The sequence below is a fragment of the Pseudorca crassidens genome, chromosome 3 (genome assembly GCF_039906515.1).
Source record: "Pseudorca crassidens isolate mPseCra1 chromosome 3, mPseCra1.hap1, whole genome shotgun sequence".
Lineage (NCBI taxonomy): Eukaryota > Metazoa > Chordata > Mammalia > Artiodactyla > Delphinidae > Pseudorca > Pseudorca crassidens.
Window position 1 is genome coordinate 116,925,902 of NC_090298.1, and position 25,947 is coordinate 116,951,848.

At 38.3% G+C, this 25,947-nt stretch overlaps 1 non-coding gene and 1 pseudogene across 1 annotated transcript; one reads left to right on the top strand and one right to left on the bottom strand.

Annotated features, from left to right (window-relative positions):
• Positions 1 to 1,022: 1,022 nt before the first annotated feature.
• Positions 1,023 to 24,483, top strand: LOC137221754 (mitochondrial import inner membrane translocase subunit TIM14 pseudogene; annotated as a pseudogene).
• On the bottom strand, positions 5,752 to 5,858 carry LOC137222922 (U6 spliceosomal RNA). Its single transcript, XR_010942687.1, has one exon. It is a non-coding gene; the product is annotated as a U6 spliceosomal RNA (small nuclear RNA).
• Positions 24,484 to 25,947: the final 1,464 nt, after the last annotated feature.

The following is a 25,947-nucleotide window of genomic DNA, read 5'->3' on the forward strand; positions in this document are numbered from 1 at the left end:
CCTGAGACCAGGGTAGTGGCGAAGAGCTTGTGCTCTAGGGTCAAGCAGTACTGGGTTTTAAACCAATTTTGTAAGTTACTAATTTTGACTTGACTCTATTTCCCTCTCTAGGGCTTAGCTTTCTCATTCGTATAATGGAGACTATACTAGGGTCTACCTCATAAAATTGTTTTTTGCTCATTGTGTATTTAATTCAATAAACATCTGATGGAATGGCTCCTCTATGCCCAGCACCCAGGCATGGGACTGGTCACTGGATATACTGCAGTGAACCAAACTGACACTGTCCCCGCTCCCAAAGCTCTTACTCCATTCGGGAGACAACAGTAAACAAATAGGTGAAATAGGACGAATAGGTAACTGTCCTGAAGGAAATAAACAGGATGAAATGATAGGAAATAATGGAAAGGGGAGAGGGTAGGTCTACTTGGATAAGGGAGGGTTTCTCTGAGGAGATAACATTTAAACTGGGATTAGAAGGATTTGAAGGATGTGGATTATGTGAGATAACAAGTGTAAAGTGCTTAGAACAATGCCTGGTGTAGAGTAAGGGCCAAAATTAATGTTGAATGTTATTGATATTTTACTTATACTGGTGGTTCCTAATCTAAGAGCTGAGACTCTCTATGTGGTATGTAGTTATTGCACACTAGGATTTTCTGTATATTATAAATGCAATGCATTCAGGGAGCTGGGGATCAACATGTACACACTGCCATATTTAAAATGGATAACCAACAAGGACCTACTGTATAGCACAGGGAACCCTGCTCAATGTTATATGGCAGACTGGATGGGAGGGGAGTTTGGGGGAGAATGGATACGTGTATATGCATGGCTAAGTTGCTTTGCTGTGCACCTGAAACTCACAACATGGTTAATCGACCATACTCCAATATAAAATAAAAAGGTTTTAAAAATGTAAAAAAAAAAATGCAATGCAATTTTTCAATACTAGAGGCCAGTGTGGTGAATAACAATACATATTCCATCTCTTTTTTCACATATCCATTTTAAAGTATAACAAGACATTGTTAAGTATGCAGAAGAGTGCAACAAGGTGAAGAGGAGTGGCAAGGTATGTTACCATTTTGTCTTTTTTTAAAGGATACATACATAAGTATTCCTAGATCGTAGATTACCTTTGAAAGGACACAGCAGAAATGGAAACAATAGTAGGCTCTGGGGAAGGGCACTGGGTGGTGGAGGATGGGTGGTGGAGGAATGTGCAAGAAGAATGCTTTTCATGGTGTTCCCTTTTGTACCTTGTGAATTTTTTTATCAAGTTCATATACTACCTATTCCCAACAATGTTTGAGAGAGGATCCTCTAATTTTTTTTACTGATGCTGATTTTTTTTATCATGTATTTTCTCAATCAGAAGCGACCTAAAGTAGAACTATTATTATATGGGATTCCTTGAAATTTTTTTAACTTTAAAATGAGATTCTGGTGCTAAAAAAGAGAATTATTAGGGAATTAAAAGGTTGGGAATTATTGCACTATAACTTTATCTTCTTTAGAATGCAAAGATAAGTTTTGAGATCCCAATTGTCCACTAGAATTCCTGCGGCCACAGAGGGTGGAGACTTAGGCAGAGATGTCTAAAAGGAAGAGAGGTTCTTGTCCAGATTTCCCCAAGGTGTGGTGTGTATGAAGATAAGCTTTACAGAATTAACATCAGCCATTTAGTAGAGAAGAGAGCCCAGTTCTCTTCTGGCTTTTCCTTAGGGATCAAAGTGAATTGGTACACAGTCTCAGAAAATAAAGCTTGATATTCTGAACCTGCTAACTCTTCACTGTAATTCAATAATTGATAGTCAAAATAATAATAGCCACCATATTTAAATGGCCTCTTGTGTGTCAGGAGCTTCATGTTTATATTTCCATGCCTCAACAACTTTGCATTTTACAAACTGAAGAGACTTATAGAGGTTTAGTAAATTGCCCAAGTGGCAGGCAGTGTTGGGATTCCCATTCAGGCTTGCTTTATGCACAACACCGTGTCTCTCTGAGGGGAAGGCGTCTTGCAGCCTCGCTTTCATTGTCGTCTGAGAGGTCTCCAATCTCTCCAAAATACTTCCACCAATGTCAGACTATTTGAAATGTACAACACTGGCAAGCAAATGGTATAAGCATCATTTTACAAAAGATGAGGAAAACTGAGACTCTGAGAGAATTTGACTTTCGCAAGATCACAGAGCTACTGATAGGACCAAGGTTTCTCACAAACTCAAGCTCACATTTTGGGGCGTTTTTTGGTTTTCTTTTTTTTTTCTGTCTTTTATTTATTTTTATTTTATTGATGTATACTTGATGAAATTGTCATATATTTAAAGTGTACAATATGATAATTGGATACATGTATACATTGTGAAAGGATTCCTACAATTAACTCATTAACAGTATCTACCACCTTCTATACTCTGCCCCCCTTTTTTTATGAGAACACTTAAGTTCTACTCTCTTAGCAAAGTTCAACTATACAATAGTTATCAACGACAGTCACCATGCTATACATTATATTCTAAGAGCATATTCATTTTATAACTGAAAGCATATACCCTTTCACCAACCTCTCCCCCTTCCCCCACTCCCCAGTCCCCAGCAGCCACCATTTTATTCTCTGTTTCTATGACTTTGTTTTTTTTTTTTTGATTTCACACATAAATGATACTATGCAGTATCTGTCTTTCTCTGGCTGACTTATTTCACTTAGCATAATACCCTCCGTGTTCATCCATGTTGTCACAAATGGCAGGACTTTCTTCTTTTTTCAGGCTGAATAATATTCCATTATATATATATACCATAGTTATGCATTCATCCATTGATCTTGTTGTTTCTGTAACTTAGCTACTATGAATAATGCTGCAATGAACATGGGAGTACAGAAATCTCTTCAAGATAATGATTTTGTTTCCTGTGGATCAAGCTAATACTTTTGAACAGAACCAGACAGAGAAATGGAAGGCAGACCTGTTCACTATACAGTCTCCCCACATGCTTGTGAAAAAACTTGTTCATGGTAGCAGTGGGCTGTGTCACTACATAATAATCACTGAGAACAAAAACAGAAGTAGACAGAATGGTATAGACATACTGAATTCAAGATAGAACACCCACATGAAAAGCTTGGCTTCTTCTCCCAGATCCCTCCCACACGAGGATGGACTTCTTCCAGCTTTAGCCGATTCAGTGGCCAGAAATGGCCACAGAACCAGGTTACATGGCTTATTACATCCCGGAGAACTGTTCCATCAAGGTGATGTGTATGGCCTTTATGTGGTCACTGGGTCTCACAAATCAAGCCAAACAATTTGCAGGACAGTCTCATTTTCTAAGTAAAGATATTTTGTAAACTTCTTTTTTTTCTCCTTTTGAGATCTGTTTTCTAAATTTGGCTTCCAGAGTCACTCTCAGGTTCTGTGTGGTTAATTTCTTTTCCTCCAAGGATTTTTAAACAAGGGACCAGATAGAAAACAGATATTGAGACTCTGAGGATATTAGCATTGGGAAGGAATCAGCGTCAATGTAGCCCAATGGCCTCCTGTCACAGAGGAAGACGTGGAGACCATGCAGACTATTGGATTTGCTCAAGGTCACACAGCCTAGTTAGTGGCAGAAACATCACTAAAACCCTGACTTCCTGCCTAGTGTTCTTTTTGTTTATGTTGCAAAATCCTGGCTCCCCACATACTAGAATGGGAGCTTGGGCAAGTCACTTCACCTTTCTAATCCTTACTGTCCTTCCCAAATAAAATCAGGATAATAATATACCTACCTCTAGAGGTTTTGTGAGGATTCAGTGACATAACGTATGCAAAATGCTTCACAGTACCTGGCACTGAGTAACTGGCTAAGAGCATGGGTAATGGACTCAGGCTGCCTACATCCAAGTCTCAGCTCTGCCAATTACTTAGCTGACATTTGGCCTAGTTACTTAACTTCTCTGGGTCTCAGTTTCCTCAATGGTAAATGCGTAAAGTGATAATAGTTCTTACCTCATTAAAATTGCCGCGAGTCTTATAGTCAAAAATATTATATTGCAAATTTGAACGTTGCTAAGAAAGTAAATCTGAACAGTCCTCATCACAAGAAAAAAAATTTTGTAGCTTTTTATGGTGACAAATGGTAACTAGACTTATTGTGGTGATCATTTCCCAATGTATACAAATACCGAATTATAATATTGTACACCTGAAACTAATATAACGTCACGTGTCGATTATACTTAGATTAAAAAATTGTTGTGAGGGGCTTCCCTGGTAGCGCAGTGGTTAAGAGTCCGCCTGCCGATGCAGGGGACGCGGGTTTGTGCCCCAGTCCGGGAGGATCCCACATGCCGTGGAGCGGCTGGGCCCGTGGGCCATGGCCGCTGAGCCTGCGTGTCCGGAGCCTGTGCTCCACAATGGAAGAGGCCACAACAGTGAGAGGCCCACGTAACGCAAAAAAAAAAAAAAAAAAAAAATTGTTGTGAGTATTAAATAAGAGAATATATATAGCACACTTAGAATAATGCTTAGCACATGTTAACTAGTATTAGTCTGACTAGAATAACCATTTTCTTACTTTAAGTAGACATACTTTACCCCAAATCAGCAGTTTTAAAACCAGCCATTTTCATATTTTTTGAACACATGCTAAAATTCTTAAGCATAGAGCCTGATGTTCTACTTTGTATGTATATTTTTAAAAGTCACATCATTGGTAGTCCCAGCTCCCAATCAATAGAGGACATGATTCAATAATTTATAGCCAAAAAAAAAAAAAAAAAAAAATTTAGAGCCTAGGGCTGCATCAAGAGTCCAAGGGCTTACACTCTCCAATTTGCTGAAGAGGGCAGCAGCCCCTCTGTCTGAGTTGTTCCATCTGGGATAATAATACTTATTTCTTTGTAAAGTGCTTTGAGACCTTTGAATGAAAAGCACTATGTGAGCACAAATTATTATCTCTTTTCCAGATATCAGTTTTAGATTCAAATCCAGAAGCTCCCTAAAATAGACCACAGCAGAAGTACAATCTGGACACAGATGTATCTGTCCTGTGTTATTTCAATCAGATAATACATTCGTGCTTCGCACCAGCATTCGTTTTCTTTTAAGCATCATAGCCTGTCTAATTTGGATTGAGAAAAAATTAGATGTCTTTCAAGCTGAATGTTTTTGCTGTTTAACATTCAAAGATTTTCCTCTCTCTGTTTTCCTGATTTGTGTATTCGGAATCCTCTCCTGAGGTCAACAGGAATTCTGAGGTTGATTCAACTCTGGGGGCGGGAAGCAGGATGAGGAGAAGAAATTAGTCCCTTACTCCCAAATCCTCAGGCTAGTGTACCTTTGAGTGTCCAATTCAACCTTGTTTCTACTTCATAATTTCCAGTTCATGTTCCTTCTTTTTCATTTACTTCCCAGACACTTCCAATATCATCCAAGGTCAGAAATTTGAAGACTTCACTTTTCCTGAGTTTTCTTTAAAATTCATAAATTTATTTATTCTACCAAAAAGCATTTATGGAACACCTACTATGCATACTGACCTAGATGCAAAGAAATAATAGCCATGGTTGCTGCTAGAGCTAAAATCTAGGCAATATTAGAGTTAGGATCTATTATCTGTTGAGCTAGCACCTGCCCTGGGCCTCTCCCCTACCCCCACTCCCCACTTTTCTTCTTTAATGTCATCCCTCCCCTTTGCCTCTCAGGCTCAGTGTCCCACTGTTCTCTCAGCTCTCCCAATTCTTTTTTTTTTTTTTTTAATATAGAACGCTTCACGAATTTGCGTGTCATCCTTGCGCAGGGGCCATGCTAATCTTCTCTGTATCGTTCCAATTTTAGTATATGTGCTGCCGAAGCGAGCACCAGCTCTCCCAGTTCTGAGGGCAGAGAGAGTATGCTCTGCAAATGCTAGGTCCTCAATATTTGCTGAACATGACAAACTCAATCACACTAAGGGATTAATATCTACTAAGGCCCAATGCATAGCTCCTTAAGTTATGCCTTAGTTTCTAAGACATTTTATATTATTCATCCCAAAGTGAATTTATTTATTTCCCAAATAGTTTTATTCATTCTTTTCAAAAAAACATTTGATTCATATTAATTTTGCAATGTATCACTCAAAACTATCTTTAGTGTCTACTCTGGACCAAGCTTCATACCAGATGCTGAGAATGCAGGCACAAATAAGACACACGAGGTCCCTGCTCTTGAGAGCTTATACTCTTCAAGGGAGACAGACACTAAAAAGGAAACAAATACGTAAAACATTTCTGTAAGAGAAAGAAAAGAAGAAGGAAGAAAGAGCGAGTGTGTGATATGATTAGATTGAAAACGACTAGGACAGAATACCACTTGCAAGGATGGCCTTTCTAAGTAGGCTACATTTGAGCTGAGATCTGAAGGATGGAGAGACATCAGCCCTGCAAAACTCTGGGAGCAGAGCATTTGAGGCAGAGAGAAGAATACCATAGGAAGGGCCTGAGGCAATAGCAAACTTGACATGATTCAAAGTATGGAAGGAAGGCCAATGAAGTTGGAGATCATTATAAGAAGGGGAAAGAGTGGCATGGAATGAGGTTAGGGAGATAAGTAGGGATCAGACTTATGCTGGGCCTTGCAAGCTATGGTAGGTATGGATTTTATTCTAAGTACAATGAGAAGTCATGAACAGCTTAAGTAGAGGTCTGTCATGATCTGGTGTATATTTAAAAGAGATCATTCTGAGATATAGAGCAGAGACTGTATTGGGAAAAGAGTGGAAGCAAAGAGAGCAGTTGGAAAGCTGTTACAGTGGTCTGGGAGGTGACAGTGGCTTACACTGGGATAGTAGCAGTGGAGATGAAGAAAAATGGATGGAATTCAAAATATATTTGAAGGTGGAACCAACAAGACTCGTTGGAAGATTGGATGAAATGGGTAAGGAAAATAGAGTGATCAAAGATGACTCAATTTTTGGTTTGAACAACTGGACAGATAATGGCACCATTGATTGAGATGGGAAACTAGCAGGGGACATAATAGGGCTGGAGAAAAGAGAAAATTCCATTTTTGACATATTGATACCAAGATACCTTTAGACATTCAAATGGAAATTCAATTCCCAGCTGATCTGTAAGTCTGGACTTCAAATGAGAGGTCAGAGTTAGAGGTTTAAATCTGGGAGTCAACATATAGATGGCATTTAAAGCTATGGCACTAGATAAGTTGATGAAAAGAGAAAGTTGATAGGGAAGAGGATATAGAAGAGCACAGCCCAATACGTTATATGTGAGCCACATATGTAATTTTGAGTTTTCTAGTAGCCACAGTAAAAAAGTAAAAAGAAACATATGGAATTAATTTTAATAGTCCAGTATACCTAAAATATTATTTCAATATGTATTCATATAAAAATTATTAATGAGGTACTTTACATATATTTTCATGCCAAGTCCTTTTTTAATTAATTAATCAATCAATTAATTAATTAACTTATTTTTGGCTCTGCTGGGTCTTCGTTGCTGCACGCGGGCTTTCTCTAGCTGCGGTGAGCAGGAGCTACTCTTTGTTGTGGTGCACAGGCTCCTCATTGCGGTAGCTTCTCATTGCAGAGCATGGGCTCTAGACACGCGGGCTTCAGTGGTTGTGGCACGTGGGCTCAGTAGCTGTGCCTCGCGGGCTCTAGCGCACAGGCTCAGTAGTTGTGGTGCATGGGCTTAGTTGCTTCACAGCATGTGGGACCTTCCCAGACCAGGGCTCAAACCCGTGTCCCCTGCATTGGCAGGCGGATTCTTAACCACTGTGCCACCACGGAAGTCCCCATGCCAAGTCTTTTAAACTTAGAGAGTATTTTATGCCTACAGCATGTCTCATTTCACACTAGCCACATTTCAATTACTCAATAGCCACGTGTGCATAGTGCAAGTTTAGAACTTAGCCCTGGGACAACTCAACATTTAGAGGTTGAACAGAGGAGGAGGAGGAGTCAGGAAAGGAGACTGAGAGAATGGTGCCATGGAAGTCAAGAGAAGAAAGTATTTTTTAAAAGAGACTGGTTAACTGTGTCCAATGTTTATAAGAGGCTGAGTAAGATGAGAAAGAGCAATAGAATTCAACAACATGGAGGTCACTGATGACCTTGACTGAAGCTGTTTCAGTGGAGTGATGGGTTTCCTGGAAGGAAGCCAGAATGGAGTCAATGAAAGGTAAGGAAGTGATGACAGCCAGTGTAAACAACTTTTTCCAAAAATTCTGCTGTTCAGACAAGCAGAGAAATGAAGCACTAGTTGGAAGAGGATGTAGAGTTGAGGGAGGGTTTTTACCAAACCAGGAGATGCTAGAGCATGCTTGTAAGCTAATGAGAATATTCCAATAAGAAGGAAGAAATAGTTGTGGGAAAAAAAGGGGATAATTGAAGAGGGAAGCCCTTCAGAAGACAAAAGAGGATGAGCATAATAGCACAAGGAGAGGGGCTGCTCTTGGACAGAAAAAATGATTCTTCTATTATAATAGGAAGGATGATAGAATATGGATACCATATCCGAGTACAGATACAGACTTGTTTATAGATCTGGGTAACAGGAATCTTCATTTTACCACAGGGCTGAAGCCATAGCAAAAAAAAAAAAACCACGAAAAACATAGTGTGCTTGTGGAAGGGGAAAGATGGGGAACTGCGTTCTTTTTCTTTTCATGATTAATGTTAAGTGAAGACTATACTTTTTTCACGGTCTGGATTATTGGTGTCTACTACCCTCCAGGGTACCCCTTTCTCTGGATCAGGTTACCTGGGAACCAGTTTAGTAATCACAAGGTTGTTGTTTTTTTTAGTTAATTAATTCATTTATTTTGGCTGCATTGGGTCTTCGTTGCTGCATGTGGGCTTTCTCTAGTTGCAGTGAGCAGGGGTTACTCTTCATTGCGGTGCACGGGCTTCTCACTGCCGTGGCTTCTCTTGTTGTGGAGCACGGGCTCTAGACGCGCGGGCTTCAGTAGTTGTGGCACGTGGGCTCAGTAGTTGTGGCTTGCAGGCTCAGTAGTTGTGGTGCACGGGCTTAGTTGCTCCGCAGCACATGGGATCTTCCCGGACCAGGGCTTGAACCTGTGTCCCCTGCATTGGCAGGAGGATTCTTTTTTTTTTGGATTTTATTTTATTTATTCTTTTATACAGCAGGTTCTTATTAGTTACCCATTTTATACATATTAGTGTACATATGTCAATCCCAATCTCCCAATTCATCACACCACAAACCCTACCCCGCCGCTTTCTCCCCTTGGTGTCCATACGTTTGTTCTCTAGGCAGGCGGATTCTTAACCACTGCACCACCAGGGAAGCCCTCACAAGGTTTCTTGATGATCAGAGTCCCAGGGCAAAGAGAATGAATAATCTTGAGGTCATTTCATTCAAGCTGTAAAAAGAGCCTGAGGAACTATCTCTGATACATATAACAGGGTACACACGTTTGTCACATTCAGAGTCTCTCTCCCCAGAATAATCTTGGAAATGGAGTGATAAAATCACCTGATCCAATTTGTGGGACAATCCACCTGAGGCCTATTTAATCTTATCCCTAGTTGAAAGTCTAGGCCTCCTCCATGCCTTTAAGAATTTTGAAAGACTTCTAAAGGGGAAATGTACTGAGCAGGGTCCCAAGCAGGAAATAATATTCTACTCAAAAAATTTCACAGAGAATAATTTATTAAAGGGCCTGTTTACAAAGATGTGTGCAGTTCAGGAAACAGCAGGTATGTAGAGTCACCCAGGGATGAGCAAGAGTTTGCTAAAACCTTCCCTTCCCCAGACATGCAGGGGCAAGGTGAAGAAAGTGTTATGGGAGCCCAGAGAATGCTGGAGCCCCGCGAATGCTGGAGCCCCGCAGGAGGGGCTGTCAGGCAGCTACTTTGAGAACATGGTAGTAAAGTAGGGAGAAAGAAGGGAAAAGAAATACCCCGATCCCTCTTTCTTCCTGCTCTTCTTTCCACCCCTGTGCCAAGCTTCTGCTCAACCCATTGGAAGCCAGAGGGCAGGGGAACCCAGGTGATGTCACCCATAGAGATCAGTGCTCCATGGTTCAAAGCAGGATAGGAAAGGATGGAGAGTGAATCTAGGAAAGGGGGTGGGTCGGGGGCAAGCAGAGTATAATTAGCACAGGAAGATAAGATATCCTTACATGAAACAATTAAAGAAACAACTAAATGAAAGAACATATCAATATTAGGAATATCAACTAAATAGGACTATGTATGGAGCACTAAATATGTGACAGAGATGAAGGGAGGAGAGAGGGAAAGCTGAATAAAACTAGCTAATTCATAAGGCTATAGTAACTCTTAGCTTTCTTTAAGTTTTCTTACTAGACCAGAGGTTTGGAGAAGGGGGGATTGATTATTTTGTGTCTTGTTTTATCAAAGAAAATGCTTTATTTTCCCTTTATTATGTACAAGGCAGAAAATCCGAGAGGCAAAAATATATGTTTGACTTTTGGAGAAAAGGGATCCTCTGTAGATTTTCATATCCTCTTATCCCAGTCTCCCTCCACCTGCACCACTGGAAAGAGGTCTAAACCTCCAGGAGACAGTGGCTTACTGAAGCTTAAATTTGGACAAAAGCTTGATGCAGACATTTGAGGTTACTAAGCTTCTGTCACAATATGGACACAATCAAACAGAAAGCAATACTGCATTGTGGTTAAGAAGGTAGGCTCTGAAGTCAGATTGCTTAGACTTAAACGCTTGCTCTACTACTCACTAGCTGTATGACCTTGGGCAAGTTACTCCTCTTTTCCTCCATGCCATCTGTAAAATGGGGATAATAATAGTACTTATTCCACAGGGTCATTTTATGAGGATAATATAAGACACTTCACATAAAGTACTTGGGATACTGTCTGGCATAAAGTGAGTGCTTAAAAATCTTATTAATAAAGCCAATTTCCTGATTCCAAAGTATTCTGCAACCAACTCCATTTCTCTTGAATAACCTGGTCTTGGTATCATCTCCACATCTTTAGATTTGTCTCTGGAAACCGCACCCCCTCCAAGCGTGCGCGCGCGCGCGCGCACACACACACACACACACACACACACACACACACACGCAGTAGATAGTGGAGTCCACATTTATAGCAAAGATATAATCATATACTTTTTTTTCCCCCCAGCGGGTTCCCACCTCCCCCAGGGACGCGGGGCGCGCGCGCGCGTGCGCGTACACGGCCCCAGCCAACACGACGGCCGCCGGGTAGCCCCCTCCCGACGGCCGCGGCGGGGTGGGGTGGGGAGACCAGTGGCGCGCAGCGCGGCGACCCGGTGTTCATATACTTTTAAATTCATTCATGTGCTCACATATTTATTGAGCACCTGTTATGTTCTAGATACTGGATTAGGTGCTGAGCACAATATAAAACTGAGAAAAAACAAACACAGCCCTTGCCCGAGGAGCTTGTGATCCAATGAGGTATACAGACACTAATCAGATTACTACAAATAAACACTGTATGATAGGGCAATGATAGGATCATTAGTGAATCATGATATTACAGCTCAGTTTTTTCAGATTCTAGAGAAAAGGAGTTAAGCGGGCTTCTGCGAGCTACAAGTGAGACATAAAGCTGTGATGTCCAGTAGGGTAGCCACTACCCACATGTGGCTATTTACATTTTAATTGTAAGCAATTAAAACTAAATAAATTTAAAATTCTGTCCTTCATTTGTACTTGCCACATTTCAAGTGCTCAAGTACCATATATGACTAGAGGCTACTGTATCAAACAGTAAAAATGCAGAAGATTTCCTGTAGAAAAATAGGCAAAAGCCATGAACAGACGATTCACAAAGAGATATATATAGTTTTTAAATATATAAAAACATATCAACTTCATTCATAATAAGAACAATGGACATTATTAAAGCATATTGAGATATCATTTTTCACTCATTAGATTGACAAAATAATCAAAACCTTGACAGTACACTTTGTTGATAAGGATATAAGAAAACAGATACTCTCATACATTGCTGGAGGGAATGTGGCAAAACTACATACAAATATACCCTTCAACACAGTAATCCCATTTGCACAAATTTATCCTGAAGTTATACCTTTAATAACATAAAAATACACCTGAACAAGATTATACATTGTAGCATTATTTGTAATTTCAAGATATTGGAACCTCCCTAAATATCTAACTGAGGGAGGTTGTTTGAATAATGCACTCATACAATGGAGTACTATGCAGCTGTAAAGAAGAATGAGGAAGATCTCAATGAACTGATATGAAATGATTTCCAGGAGATATTAAATGAAAAAAGCAAAGTGCAAAAGAACATATATAATATGCTACCTTTTGTGTAAGAAAAAAGGGAAAAACAAGGAAACATGCATTATCATTACAAAAAGAAACATGAAGGATAAACCAGAAAACAACAAAATGTGTTTCCTACAAGGAGAAGGGGTGGAAGGAGTAAACAGAAGGGAGTGACCCTTCTCTGAATGTAAATTTTTATATAGTTTTGACTTTTGAAAGCTTGTTAATATCTTACATACTCAAAAATAATAAGAAGGGAGGAAAAACTAAAACCAAAATCCAATCATACAAATGAACACACTTTATTTCAAATGAATACCATGACCACACTAAATGGGAATAAAATTTAAAAAGGGAACTAATCCAAGGAATTTATGGACACATTATATCCTAAGTTTTGGAGAGGGTAGAGAGAGAAAAGGGCAAACAAATCCTAAACTCTTTTTAGCATGATTGTTAATTATAATGGTATGGGCAAAGCAATTCTGAAACAATTTTATATGTAATCTAAGATTGAGGAAATTGTTGGGAACCAAGTTTCTCACTGTGGAAGAAAGGATACGTAAGTATAGAATAGGGAGGACAAGAAAGAATCCTGCAGAGATAGGTTGGAATTAGAGAAACTGGTGTGAACTCATGATTTCTAAAATATGAATATGTGTGTATATACATGTTTATGTCTGTACCCATGTATATGTACATATATGCCTATATTTCCTAGCTCTGGCTATTCAAAGGAAAGAATAGCCAAAGTAGCAAATATAACCCAATAGCAATGAGCATATCTGGTGTCCAGATCTTGGTTTCTAATACCATGCCCCACTAGAAGGAACCTGGGCTCCTTTGAGAAATGGCTGATACCAGCGCTGGGGCAATGTAGGTACAATTGGAGCCTGGAACATCTTGTTATGCCAGATAGTAAGTGCTAGAAGATGACAGGAGCATATTACATGGGGGCCAGCTTGAAGAGTCTCCCACTGGCCAAATCTGGGACAATCTGAGCACCAAACTAAGTAAAAACAATAATGAACTATACACCATTGAGAAAAATAGCAATCCATGAGTCCATAATCTTAGATAGATAGATAGACAGACAGACAGGTAGATAGATAGTCAGATAGATAGATAAATGGGGGAGAAGGGAGGCCTCTTGCTTAGTGCAGAATACTGAGGGCCTAGAGTCAACTTACCATTAGGCACAGTGTCTAAATACCATGATACTTTTTAAATAATTAATTAATTAATTAAATTTATTTATTTATTTTTGACTGCATTGGGTTTTCGTTGCTGCACCCGGACTTTCTCTAGTTGCAGCAAGCAGGGGCTACTCTTTGTTGCGGTGCATGGGCTTCTTATTGCGGTGGCTTCTCTTGTTGCAGAGTGCAGGCTCTAGGCGTGCGGGCTGCAGTAGCTGTGGCTTCAGGGCTCTAGAGCGCAGGCTCAGTAGTTGTGGCGCACAGGCTTAGTTGCTCCGCGGCATGTGGGATCTTCCCGGACCAGGGCTCAAACCCGTGTCCCCTGCATTGGCAGGTGGATTTTTAACCACTGAGCCACCAGGGAAGTCCCAAAATCCCATGATACTTTTAAAGGCCAATGAAAATGTTTTAATTTTTATTTCTTTTAAAAGAAACCAAAAGAAAAATAAATGTATAACAATAAATCTAGCTTGGATCATATTAATCTTTATACCAACATAGTCATAAATATAATTTTAAAAAATTTTTATGGAGTAAAGGGCCCAGGAAGGCAAAATATCATAGGGCTCATGAAAGTCATAATGCAGCCCTGTGAGGTACTAGTGGTAAATATGGACAGGGTGCTAGATGGAAAATCATCATTTGGCAGTGTTCATGGTAAAGATAGGATCAAGAGTCATCCAATAGATGCTAAATGTAAGAGAAATTTGGGGGAAGAATAGAATATATGAATGGTCTTAAATTATCCCCCCCACTTCTTATTAGTTGCAAGGAAAAAAATTAAAAGATGATTATACAGTGGAGGTAGTGGGTACCACCTTGACTGCATGATGAAAATTAAAACTGTATTACCTGTGAGGGACAGATAGACATCATGTGCCTTCAGATGTAATATCCTGAGAAGGTTATGACATCATCTGTACAGTATCCCTACTAAAAGTGTATGATGATATAATCACGAGGAAACATCAGACAAACAGAAAATGAAAAATGTTCTATTTTTTTAAAAAGGTGGAGGTGGGGCGGAGTTACATTCTTTAAAAATGTCAATGTCAAAAAAAGGCAAAGAAAAACTGGGAAATGTTCAAGATTTAAGACAGCTGAAGAGACATGGCAACTAAATACTGTACCTGACCCTAAAATTGAACCTGTCCTGGAAAGAAAAAAGCCTATAAGGGACATTAATAGATCAACTTAAAAATTTGGAATATAGACAGTGAATTAGATAAAAGTATTCTACCATTGTAAATTTATGAAGTCAATAGCTATAGGGCAAAGCCCTATTCTTCAGAAATATATGCTCAAGTATTTAGGGGTAAGAGCTATGATATATGTAACTTACCTCAAGTGGTTCAGGAAAAAAATTGGCATTTATTATGTGTGTGTATGGAGAGAGAGAATAAACGACAAAGCAAAGGGGATAAAATAACAATAGGTGAATCTTTGTAAAAGGTATATGACTGTTCTTTGTACTATTTTTATTTTTGCAGCTTCTTATAAGTTTGAAATTATTTCCAAATAAGTTTTTTTTCCAAATAAGTTTTTAAAAACAAAAAATAAAAAAACATATTAGACTGTCACATACAGATGTATAACTAATACTGTATGCATAACATTGGCTAGATTTTTCACATTATAAATAGTTTCCCATGTTATTACATAATCTTTGAATCTATCATTTTAAATGTCTGCATAGCATTCTAACAAACTGACACTCTAGAGTTTACTGGGCCATTTTCTTTATTGTTAAACATTTAGACTATATTCATTTTTTCCTGATTTAAACAATGTTCATAATGATTAAGCTTAAGAGCCATAAAAAAAAAAGAGCTATAGGACCATACTACCTATATTCAAATCTCATCTCTGTGGTTTACTAGCCCTGTAGCTTTGATTAAATTACTTATCTCTCTATGCCTCAATTTCTTCAAGTCAGGCATAATATATAGTATTTATAGAAATGATGTGAACATTAAACGAGATGCTAATGTAAAGAACTTACAGTGGTGCCTAGCACGTAGTCAGCATTCAACAAATATTAGCTATTTGTGTAATTTTTTGTGCATTCAACTTTTTTTGTTTGGGGAGATCTAACATTTTGCAATATTAATAGTTTAAAATAAAAGCAATATTGATAGTTTGGGATATGGAAAAAAGTGCATAATATAGATATAATAATGGCAATATTTTGAACAATGAAACCGATGGTTTTATAATCCTTGATTTCTTTAATTTTTTAAAAAAGTATACAGGAATTCATCTAATAAACAAAAACACATCTCCTGCTATCCTAAAGTACACCACTAGGTGGCGATATAACCAATTAATTGACAATATTAATTTAGGTAAATTTCAAACTCAAATTTACAAAATCCCAAAATAGAAAGAGGGTTCTTTGAAAAGAAGTGTGGTCACAGCAGACACATTAAATCTACGGCTGGTGACTAAGCTGAGGTACATCTGTCCCAATACTTCACTAGGTGTTAGGTTGCCCAGACGTCTCTGAACTGATTCATCTTTCCTCTGACCCCATTTCCACCCAGCTTAAAAACCCTTTCCTCTTTCAGACTTTCCTATCTCAGTAAATGGCACTATTACCATCCACCTATGTGTTTAAGGTAGAAACTAAAAGTTACTCTATTGTGGGGTGTGGGGTTTTTTGTTGTTGATTTCTAGTTTTGTTATACTCTTGTAAAAAATGGATGTAGTCCATGTGATATCAATTCTTTTGCTATTTCTTGAGACTGGCTTTGCAGTAAGATGCTGTAAGTTTTCCGTGTGTACTTAATAACATGTAATCTCTGTTAGGTGAAGGATTCTGGCTGTATCCATGAAATCAGTCTTGCTAACTGTGTTGTTCATATCTTCCAATCCTTATTAATATTTTGTCTGCTTTTTGTTTCTGTAGGAAATGTGGTTAAAAAAAACCTCTCCCACTGTAATTTAAAATGTGTTTATTTCTTGCAATTCTGTCAATGATATTTTTACTTTATATCTGTTGAAGATGTATTGTAAGTTACATATAGATTCAGAATTGCTATATCTCCTTGGTAAATTATTCCTTTATTACTTATCTTAAAAATAAATTTATGGGACTTCCCTGGCAGTCCAGTGGTTAAGACTCTGCCTTTCAATGCAGGGGGCGCAGGTTCGATCCCTGGTCGGGAAGCTAAGATCCCACATGCCTCAGGGCCAAAAAACCAAAAAACATAAAACAGAAGCAATATTGTAACAAATTCAATAAAGACTTTTAAAATGGTGCACATCAAACAAAAAGAGGTACATTTAAAATATAAATAAATAAATAAATTTATTTCTAACAGTGCTTTCCACCTTAAAGTCTATTTTGTCTGGTATTAATATCACTACATTAACATTCTTTTTGGGTGATATTTGCCCATCATATATTTTTTCCATTCATTTGCTTTCAAATTTCTATGCCTTTATGTTTTAGCTATGTCTATGGCAAACACATATAGCTAGATATTTTCCTTATTACCTAATATAAGCAGTTCTGATTTTAACTGACAAGCTTAATATATTTAAATTATTGACATATTTTGACTTATTTCTACAATTCTATGATGTGGTTTTATTTTTCAATTTATAATGCATCTTTTAAACTTTTTTTCCTCCTTGCATGCCTTTTATTGGATGGTTCTGGTTTTATTTATTCCTCTTTCTTCACCTTTATTGATTTAGAGCCTTTATGTTTCTATCCTTTTGATAATTATTCTTACCTTCTTAACATGCACATTAGAAAGTCTAAAGTTAATTTACCTATTCTCTTCCCGAATAATCAAGGGCTTTGTAAAACTTTATCTCCAATCACTTTCCTTCCCATCTTGCTCACTGTCGTTATCTAATATTTTAGTTTTAACATCTTCTCAATCTAGATTTTAAAATCATTGTTAATGTTGTTTACAATAAATGCTTATTTAGATATGTTCACATGTTTAGCAATTTTCTTGCTTGCCACTTCTTGCATTATGTTATTCCCTTGATTAAAATTCTTCAGTAGCTTCACATTAGAAACAATAATATCCAAACCCTTTGCCATAGTATACAACACTTCACATGACCTGGTCCCTGCTTGTTTCCCCAGCCTCCTCTCTATCACTCTTCCCCATTGCTCACTGCCCTCCAGCTACAATCATCTTTTTTTAGTTTCTGGAACATGCTATAACTGAACACCAATTTTTTTCCCCACCTCAAATACTATGCACGTTCTTTTCCTTCAGTTCAGTATGGTCTTCTTTCTATTCTCCCTATTGCTGGCTCTCTCTCATTCTTCTCAGCTTAAATGTAACCTTCTCAAAGTGTTCTTTTGCCATTCTATATAGATTAGGTCCTCCCCATCCCATATAATAGCCCTCTGTTTATTTCCTCTATGTACTGATTGCAAGTCATAATTACATTTTCAAATATGTGATTCCTTGCTTGGTGTCTGCCTCTCTGACCATATTGGCTCTATAAGAACAGCAGTGGGAGTAAAAAGAAAGCAAATGTGAATGAGAAACATTTTAAAAGAAGGGCTTAAATTTTTTTTATATCAAATTAGATGAGAGGGCAAGTAGAAGGAAAAGTTAAATGTAATTAAGTTTCTCTTTTGGAAGACTATAAGGATAGAGATACCACTTGACAGAAATAGAATAATTGGGAAAATAATTCAATTTGAATGAAATTGAGGAGGGAGAAAATTACTTCTGCTTAGAAGTATTAAGCCTTAAGTAACAGTGGGACATTTATGTGAAGATATCACATAGACAATCTGAATTATGGTAAGTAGAACATAGGTATGAGGTCAGAACTGGAGATGTAGTTTGGGGAATAACTTACATATTTTTCATCCCTTATCAATTTAATATTCAATTTCTCATTTAGCCATTCCAAACCTTCTGCTTTATATATTCAACAAATATTCTTCCTGGCTCTGTGCTAAATACAAGAATACAGTAATTAACTAAGATGGGTGCTATTCCTGCTCTCAGGGAGCTTACAGCACAAAAGAGGAGAAACGAATAAGCAGTTGCAATAGCGTATGATACACTCTGCCATAGGGATTAGATAAGCATGCTATTAGGAACACACAACAGGAAAAGTTAACCTAGTCTATGGGCCAGGGAAGTCTTTCTGGGGGTGGGGGGAGTAATGCTTTACTGAAACGCAAAGGAGAATATGGAGTTATTCAGGAAAAAAGGAAAAGGAGAGACTCCTTAAGTGAAGGACACATGTATGCAAAAGCTTTAAAGCAAGAAAAAACGTGCGTGCTCAAGTGTTCCTACCAATACTTTTTCCCAGAAACTATTCTCTACCCAACCATTTAAAATTGTTTCTTTGGACTTCCCTGGTGGTCCAGTGGTAAAGAATCTGCCTTACAATGCAGGTGACGGGGGTTCAATCCCTGGTCCGGGAACTAAGATCCCACATGACAGGGGATACGACTAAGCCTGCGAGCCACAATACTGAGCTTGTGCGCCTCAACTAGAAAGCCTGTGTGCCTCTACTAAGACCCAACACAGCCAAAAATAAATAAATATGAGAACTATTATTTCTTTAAAAATTGTATTTCAAGTTGATTGAGGTATAATTTATATATAGTAAAATTCATCCTTTTATGGTGTAAGTTTCTGTGCATTTTGACAAACTTATGCTGTCATGTAACAATTACAACAATCAAGATATGTAGTATTTCTATCACCCTAAAAAGTTCCATCACACCTCTTTGTACCTCCCCTACCCTCAGCCCCCTCGCAACTGCTGACTGGATTTCTGTCCCTATAGTTTTCCTTTTTCCAAATGTATAAATGGAACCATACAGTATGTAGACTTTCGAATCTGGCTTCTTTCGCTGAGCGTAATGCTTTTGAGAGTCATTTATGGTGCTGCATGTATTAGTAGTTTGTTCCTTTTTACTGCTAAACAGAATTCCATTGTAGAGGTGTACCACAGTCTGTTTCATGTTGATGGACATTTGGCATGTTTCTGGTATTTTTAAAATATGGACAAAGCTGCTATAAATATCCCCATAGAGGTTTTTTTTAATTTTTGATTGAAGTACAGTTGATTTACAATATTGTGTTAGTTTCAGGTGTACAGCAAAGTGATTCAGTTATATATATATATATTACATAACATACATAACATTACATTACATACATATATATTATATAACATATATATATATATTTTTCAGATTCCCATAGAGGTTTTTGCGTAGGTATAAGTCTTCATTTCTCTTGAGTAAATACCTAGGAGTGGGTTTGTTAGGTCATAGAATAAATGCATGTTTAACTTTATAGGAAATTACCAAACTGTTCTCCAATGTGGCTGTACCATTTTGCATTCCCACCACAAATGTATGAGAGTTCTAGTTTTTCCACATCCTCAGCAGCATTTGACATTATCAATTGTTGGTTTTGTTTTATTTATTTATTTTTAAGTCATTCTACTAGGTATGTAGTGATGCCTCATTGTCATTTTAATTTGCATTTTCCTAATGACTAATAGTGTCAAGCGTCTTTTCATGTACTTATTTGCCATCCGTATATCTTCTTCTGTAAAATGTTTGTTCAAATATTTTGCCCATTTTTTCTTTTTCTGTTTTTGATTGTTTTCTTATTATTGAGTTTAGTGAGTCTTTTACATATTCAGGTTACCAATACTTTATCAGATATGTGTTTTGCAAATGTTTCTTCCCAGTGTGTGCCCTGTCTTCTCATTTTCTTAGACTGACTTTCAAAGACCAGAATTTTTTTCTATTTTGTAAGATCTAATTTATTAATTTGTTCATTTCTACCCAATGTTTTAATCCCATTCCTTTCCATTTCTTTCTAGAATAATCTTCTTTTTCTGCCTCCCATCATGCAGAAGTCTCCCACTTTTTGCAAAAATCTTCACTTGCAGTTATTTCCCACCCTACATTGTTACTGTCCTTTTTCTCCTTCGTTTCCCTGCCAAATATTTGGAATGAATGTTCCTTACTACTTAGTCATTCCTGAAATCCCTGAAAATTTGCTTCCATTCACACCACACTACCAAAACTAACCTCTGGATGTCACCAAAAAACCTCTTACGTGTCGATTCCAATAATAGTTTCTAGACCCTAATTCTCTACTTCCTTTTAGCACAACCCTTCCTTCCAAAAATTATTTTTTAACCTCTTACTTTCAGCGTTCCCAAAATGCAGATCTAAGGTGTATAATAGCCCCTTAGGGATTAATTCAGTTGTTGAATGCCATGTAAACAAGAGTTTCTTTACTGAATAAATTCAACATTTTTTTGGTCTGAATTCAGACAGAAGCAATAAATATGAAATAGGTGTTAAATTATTTACAGGTTATTAATTCCCTTAAATGACTTGAATATCACCATTTGTTTTTTCAATGACTTCGTTGTCATTTTTTAAAAATCTATACCCCCAATAGCATAAATTTCAGCACAACCCACAACTGATTTTTTAAATTCTGAATTACTAGAGTCCAAATGAGTGAAATTTTACTCTACCTTCTTCATTATAATATATATGTTCATATATATTATATATTTGGAAGAAATACAATCCAGGAACAATCTCCAAGCACAGGGACAGAAGTAGTTGTTAAAATAGCAAAGTTTGTCTCTAATATTTATTAGGTAGAGAAACTGAAATACAGTGAAATAGATTTTTCCCCTAAAAGTAAAATCATAAAGAGGAAGAGCAAAGAAGTTTCAGTTTTGATTTTACCTCATTGGGACCATAAATAGCAAACAGTTTATTTCTCTCAAGTATTCCCCTAACCACCACTGTTTTCCTTTCCATTTGCCTTCCCTTTCTTTTTTATTTCCTCTAATTAGCATAATGACCAGACAATATGACTAAATTAAATCATTCCATTTCTCTCAACTCTAGGTCAAGGTAATTACTTCTGGTTACCCTATCTCTTCTGCCAGCTTCCCTTTACCTGCTGAAAAGTCTGCTTTCAGATGGACAGCTCCTGCTTTGTTCTTGGACAGAGCAAAGGCTGAAATTTTCCTGAAGTTCATTAGTGTCATAAGGCCAGGCTAGGGAAATCAGTGCTCTGAGGTCTTGTATGTCTCTAGCATGAGAATATCAGTACATTCTGAGCATATTGGGAGGCAGCATAATATAGTAGAAACAGCTTAGGAGTTAGACCCCAATTCCAATCAAACTTGACTGACACGTAAATAAAGTCAATAAATCCTCTGAGCCTGTTTCCTCATCTGTGAAAGAAAGATAAATAATATCTACTTTAACCGGAAACATGAGTAAAGAATCTGATACTTAATAAGTACTCAATACAATTTGGTCCTTTCCTCCCCTCTCCAGCAAATTCTTTTAATCGAGAATAACTTTTTATTCATTTATTTATTTACTTGGCTGCTTCGGGTCTTAGTTGTGGCACACGGGGATCTTTGTTGTGGCACACGGGCTTCTCTAGTTGTGGCATGCAGGCTCGGTAGCGCCACGGCATATGGGATCCTAGTTCCCCGACTAGGGATTGAACCCACGTCCCCTGCATTAGAAGGCGGATTCTTAACCACTGGACCACCAGGGAAGTCCCAAAAATGACTTTTTAAAATGTCACCCTTTCTTGGTCCACTGATGTCAGGCCAATCCTTTCATACTTTCCATAGTGTACACTGACATAGTAGTGAGATAAGGGGATATACTGCCTCCTGAACATATTTGTGTTTTAACAAGGACTCTCAGGATAGGAGCTTTTGATGTGGCAAGGGCAGTGCTAGTGGTGATTTCTGTATTATGTTCTGGGAAATCTAAAAGTTCTATGAGACATCTCAAGAAGTTTCTGAAAACATGGTAACAAGAGACTTATTTCATTTCTGCCTGCTCTGTGACCTACATACACCACCTTGACAATAGATACATTGGTCATCAGCATTCAATTGTACTACTTTGCATATAAAGGGCTTACAGTGTTCTATGAAGATCACACAGGAAATACAAGTCTATAAATAAAGTTCAAGGCACCTTGTATATTTTGTCCTGAAATAGTGTACATTTATTATATGAAATAAATTACACATTAACATTAATTTGAAATTCTTTTTGTCAGATTAACAGTACACATGATCTTTTTTTTTTTTTTTTTTTTTTGGCCGTGCCCCCTGCAGTGGAAGCGCAGAGTCTTAACCACTGGACTGCCTGGGAAGTCCCAAAAGTACACATGATATTTGACTCAATAATTATACTTCTAGGAATCTCTCCTAGAATACACTCATACGTGTTACAAATATGTATGTAGAACCGTATTTATTGAAGCTTATTTGTACCAACAAAGACTAGAAACAATTGCTTACGTATTATAGAATAGTCATACAACAGAATACTATGAACCCATTAAATAATAAACAATTATTAATTAAATAGCAACTACATGCTCAGAACTTTATTAAGTGCTGAAGGAGAATAAAAAGAACTATAAGCCATGGTTCTTATCCCGGAGGAGCTTATGACTTGGTTGAGAAGGGTCAAAGATGCACAGATCCCTGGCTTTAAATTATGTGTCTTCTATGTGAGTCAACTTTTTGGTTTGCGTTCTTTTAAATGTTTATTTATTTATTTATTTAGGCTGTGCTGGGTCTTAGCTGCGGCAGCGGGATCTTCGTTGCCGTGTGTGAGATCTTTAGTTGCGGCATGAGACCTCTTAGTTGAGGCATGTGGGATCTAGTCCCTGACCAGAGATCAAAACCGGGCCCCCTGCATTGGGAGCACGGAGTCTTAGCCACTGGACCACCAGGGAAGTCCCTGGTTTGTGTTCCTGAAGAAGAATCTTCTGGACTAGAGGATGGCAAACTACAGCCCATGGGCCAAATCCAACTCCTTGTCTATTTTTTGTAAATAAAATTTAATTGGAACACAGCCATGTCCATTCATTTACCTATTGTCTAGTCTACTTTCCTGATACAGAGTTGAGTAGTTGCAACAGAGATCATATGGCCCACAAAGCCAAAAATATTTACTAACTGATCCTTTATGGAAAAAGTTTAACTCCTCTTGTAGGCCTTTAAAAAAAAACCTTTAAAAATCGTTTGGGCACTTCCCTGGTGGTGCAGTGGTTAAAAATCCTCCTGCCAATGTAGGGGACACGGGTTTGAGCCCTGGTCCGGGAAGATCCCACATGCCACGGAGCAACTAAGCTCGTGCGCCACAACTACTGAGCCTGCACTCTAGAGCCCACGTGCTGCAACTACTGAGCCCACATGCCACATCCACTGAAGCCCACGCACCTAGAGCCTGTGCTCCGCAACAAGAAAAGCCACCGCAAAGAGCCCGTGCACCACAACAAAGAGTAGCCCCCGCTTGCCACAACTAGAGAAAGCCCGCGTGCAGCAACAAAAACCCAACGCAGCCAGAAACAAAAACAAATAAATTGTTTTTAAGAATAAAAAAAAAAATTATTTTTTAAAAAAAGCATTGGAGTTAAGGATGGTGGTTTTAAAATATGTCCATAAATTCTTTGATACTCTTTCCTTTAAAAGATGAAGCTGAAGTGCTGGGGCCCCCGTGTCTGGGCGGTTCGTGCTTGCTGGTGGCAGCCGCGTTGCTTTCTGATGGAGGAATGAAGTTGGTGCCTGTGGCTTCTGGGCTGGAATCAACTGTGCTCTCCCTGGAGGCAGAGGAGCTGAGCCAGAACTACGGCCAATACACTGGTAGTCGTTAGACTGACCACTGCTGCTGCAGGATGTGCAGGCTGTTACGTTTTGCAAGCCATGAAGCATATGGAGCCTCAAGTAAAACATGTTTCACAGTCTATCAAAATCTGCCCTCACCAGTGGCTATTACAGAGGTGAGTGTGAACCCAAAATGACAAAATGGGAAGCAGCATTACTACTAGGAGTGAGCCCTACAGCCAATAAAGGAAAGAGATGCTCATTGACATATTATGCATTTAAATCACCCAGACAAGGCAGGGTCTCCTTAGATAACAGTCAAAAATCAATGACGCTAAAGATTTACTAGTTCAAGCTAGAAAATGAAGTATATGTATGATGAATTTTAAGTTCATTTTCATTGATGTATATGAGTACCAGCTTTTATCATAAAATACCTCAAAGCTGCAAAAAATAAATAATTAAAAATAAAAGATGAAGCTTAATTCTCCTCTCTGTGAGTGTGGACTGAACTCAGTAACTTCCTTCTAATAAATAGAGTAATGTTCAGTGACTCCCCTGGCGGTCCAGTGGTTAAGACTCCACGCTTCCACTGCAGGGGGCACAGGTTCGATCCCTGGTCGGGGAACTAGGATCCCACATGCTGCACAGCGCGGCCCAAAAGTAAAATAAAATAGAGTAATGTGCAAATAAGAGTGTGTGACTTCTGACACTAGATCATAAAAGATGTTACAGACTTCTCCTTGCCCTCAGATCACTTGCTGGAGGAAAGCCGATTGCTATGTTGTGAGGACACTTAAGTAGCCCTGTGGAGAGGTCCATGTGGCAAGGAACTGAGATCTCCTGCTAACAGCTAGCAAGGAACCAGGCCTTCTACTAACAGCCATGTGAGGGAACCATCTTGGAAGTGGAGGCTTCAGCTCCAGGTAAGGCTTCAGATAGCTGGAGTCCTGGCTGATGTCTTGACTGCAGCTTCATAAGAAACCCTGAATCAGAACCACCCATTTAAACCACTCCTGAATTCTTGACCCACAGAAACTGGGAAACAATATGTCTTGCCTTAAGCTGCTAAGTTTTGGGGTAATTTGTTATTCAGCAATAGGTAACTAATACAAAACTGAAAGCTATAGATGCTGTAGAGCAGTGGTAAACTTTCTGTAAACTTTCTCTAGAAGGGCCAGACAGTCAATATTTTAGGCTTTTGGACCATATGGTCTCTGTGGCAACTACCCAACTCTGCTGTCGCAGCAGGAGAGCAGCCACACACAATAGGTAAACAAATGGGCATGGCTGTGTTCCAATAAAGCTTTATTTACAAACACAAGCAGCAAGCCCGTGGGCCATAGTTTGCCAGCCTCTGCTCTAGAGAAACCAATTTTAATGATATTAAGCAATGATTAGAAACGAGTAATAGGAGCTGGGGGATTTCTCAGCTAAAGGCTGCAAAGCCAACTACCAAGGAAACTCCTGGTTAGAAAAGGGTATGTGCACAATATGGTCACAATTCTTTTTTTAACTTTCCCTGTAAGTTTTTTGCCCAGAGAAGAGAAATAAAATAATTGGAAGAGTGATGAGATTTTTTTCCCCCCTAAGAAATCCTAGAATGAGGACTGAGAACCCACAAGGCAAGAGAATGAGAAAACTGAACATAGGAGAAAACTGTTCTTATGGTCTTTTCACCAAGCTGCTAAGACCTTTGAGCACCAGTGCCAAAGCTGGTGTTTTAAACATGCAAAGCAAGTTTGTTAATAATAGGAGGAAGATTATCTTCCATTAACACCTGGAAATAGGACAAGGAACTAAAAAGTAGTTGATAACTGTTAGTGAAAC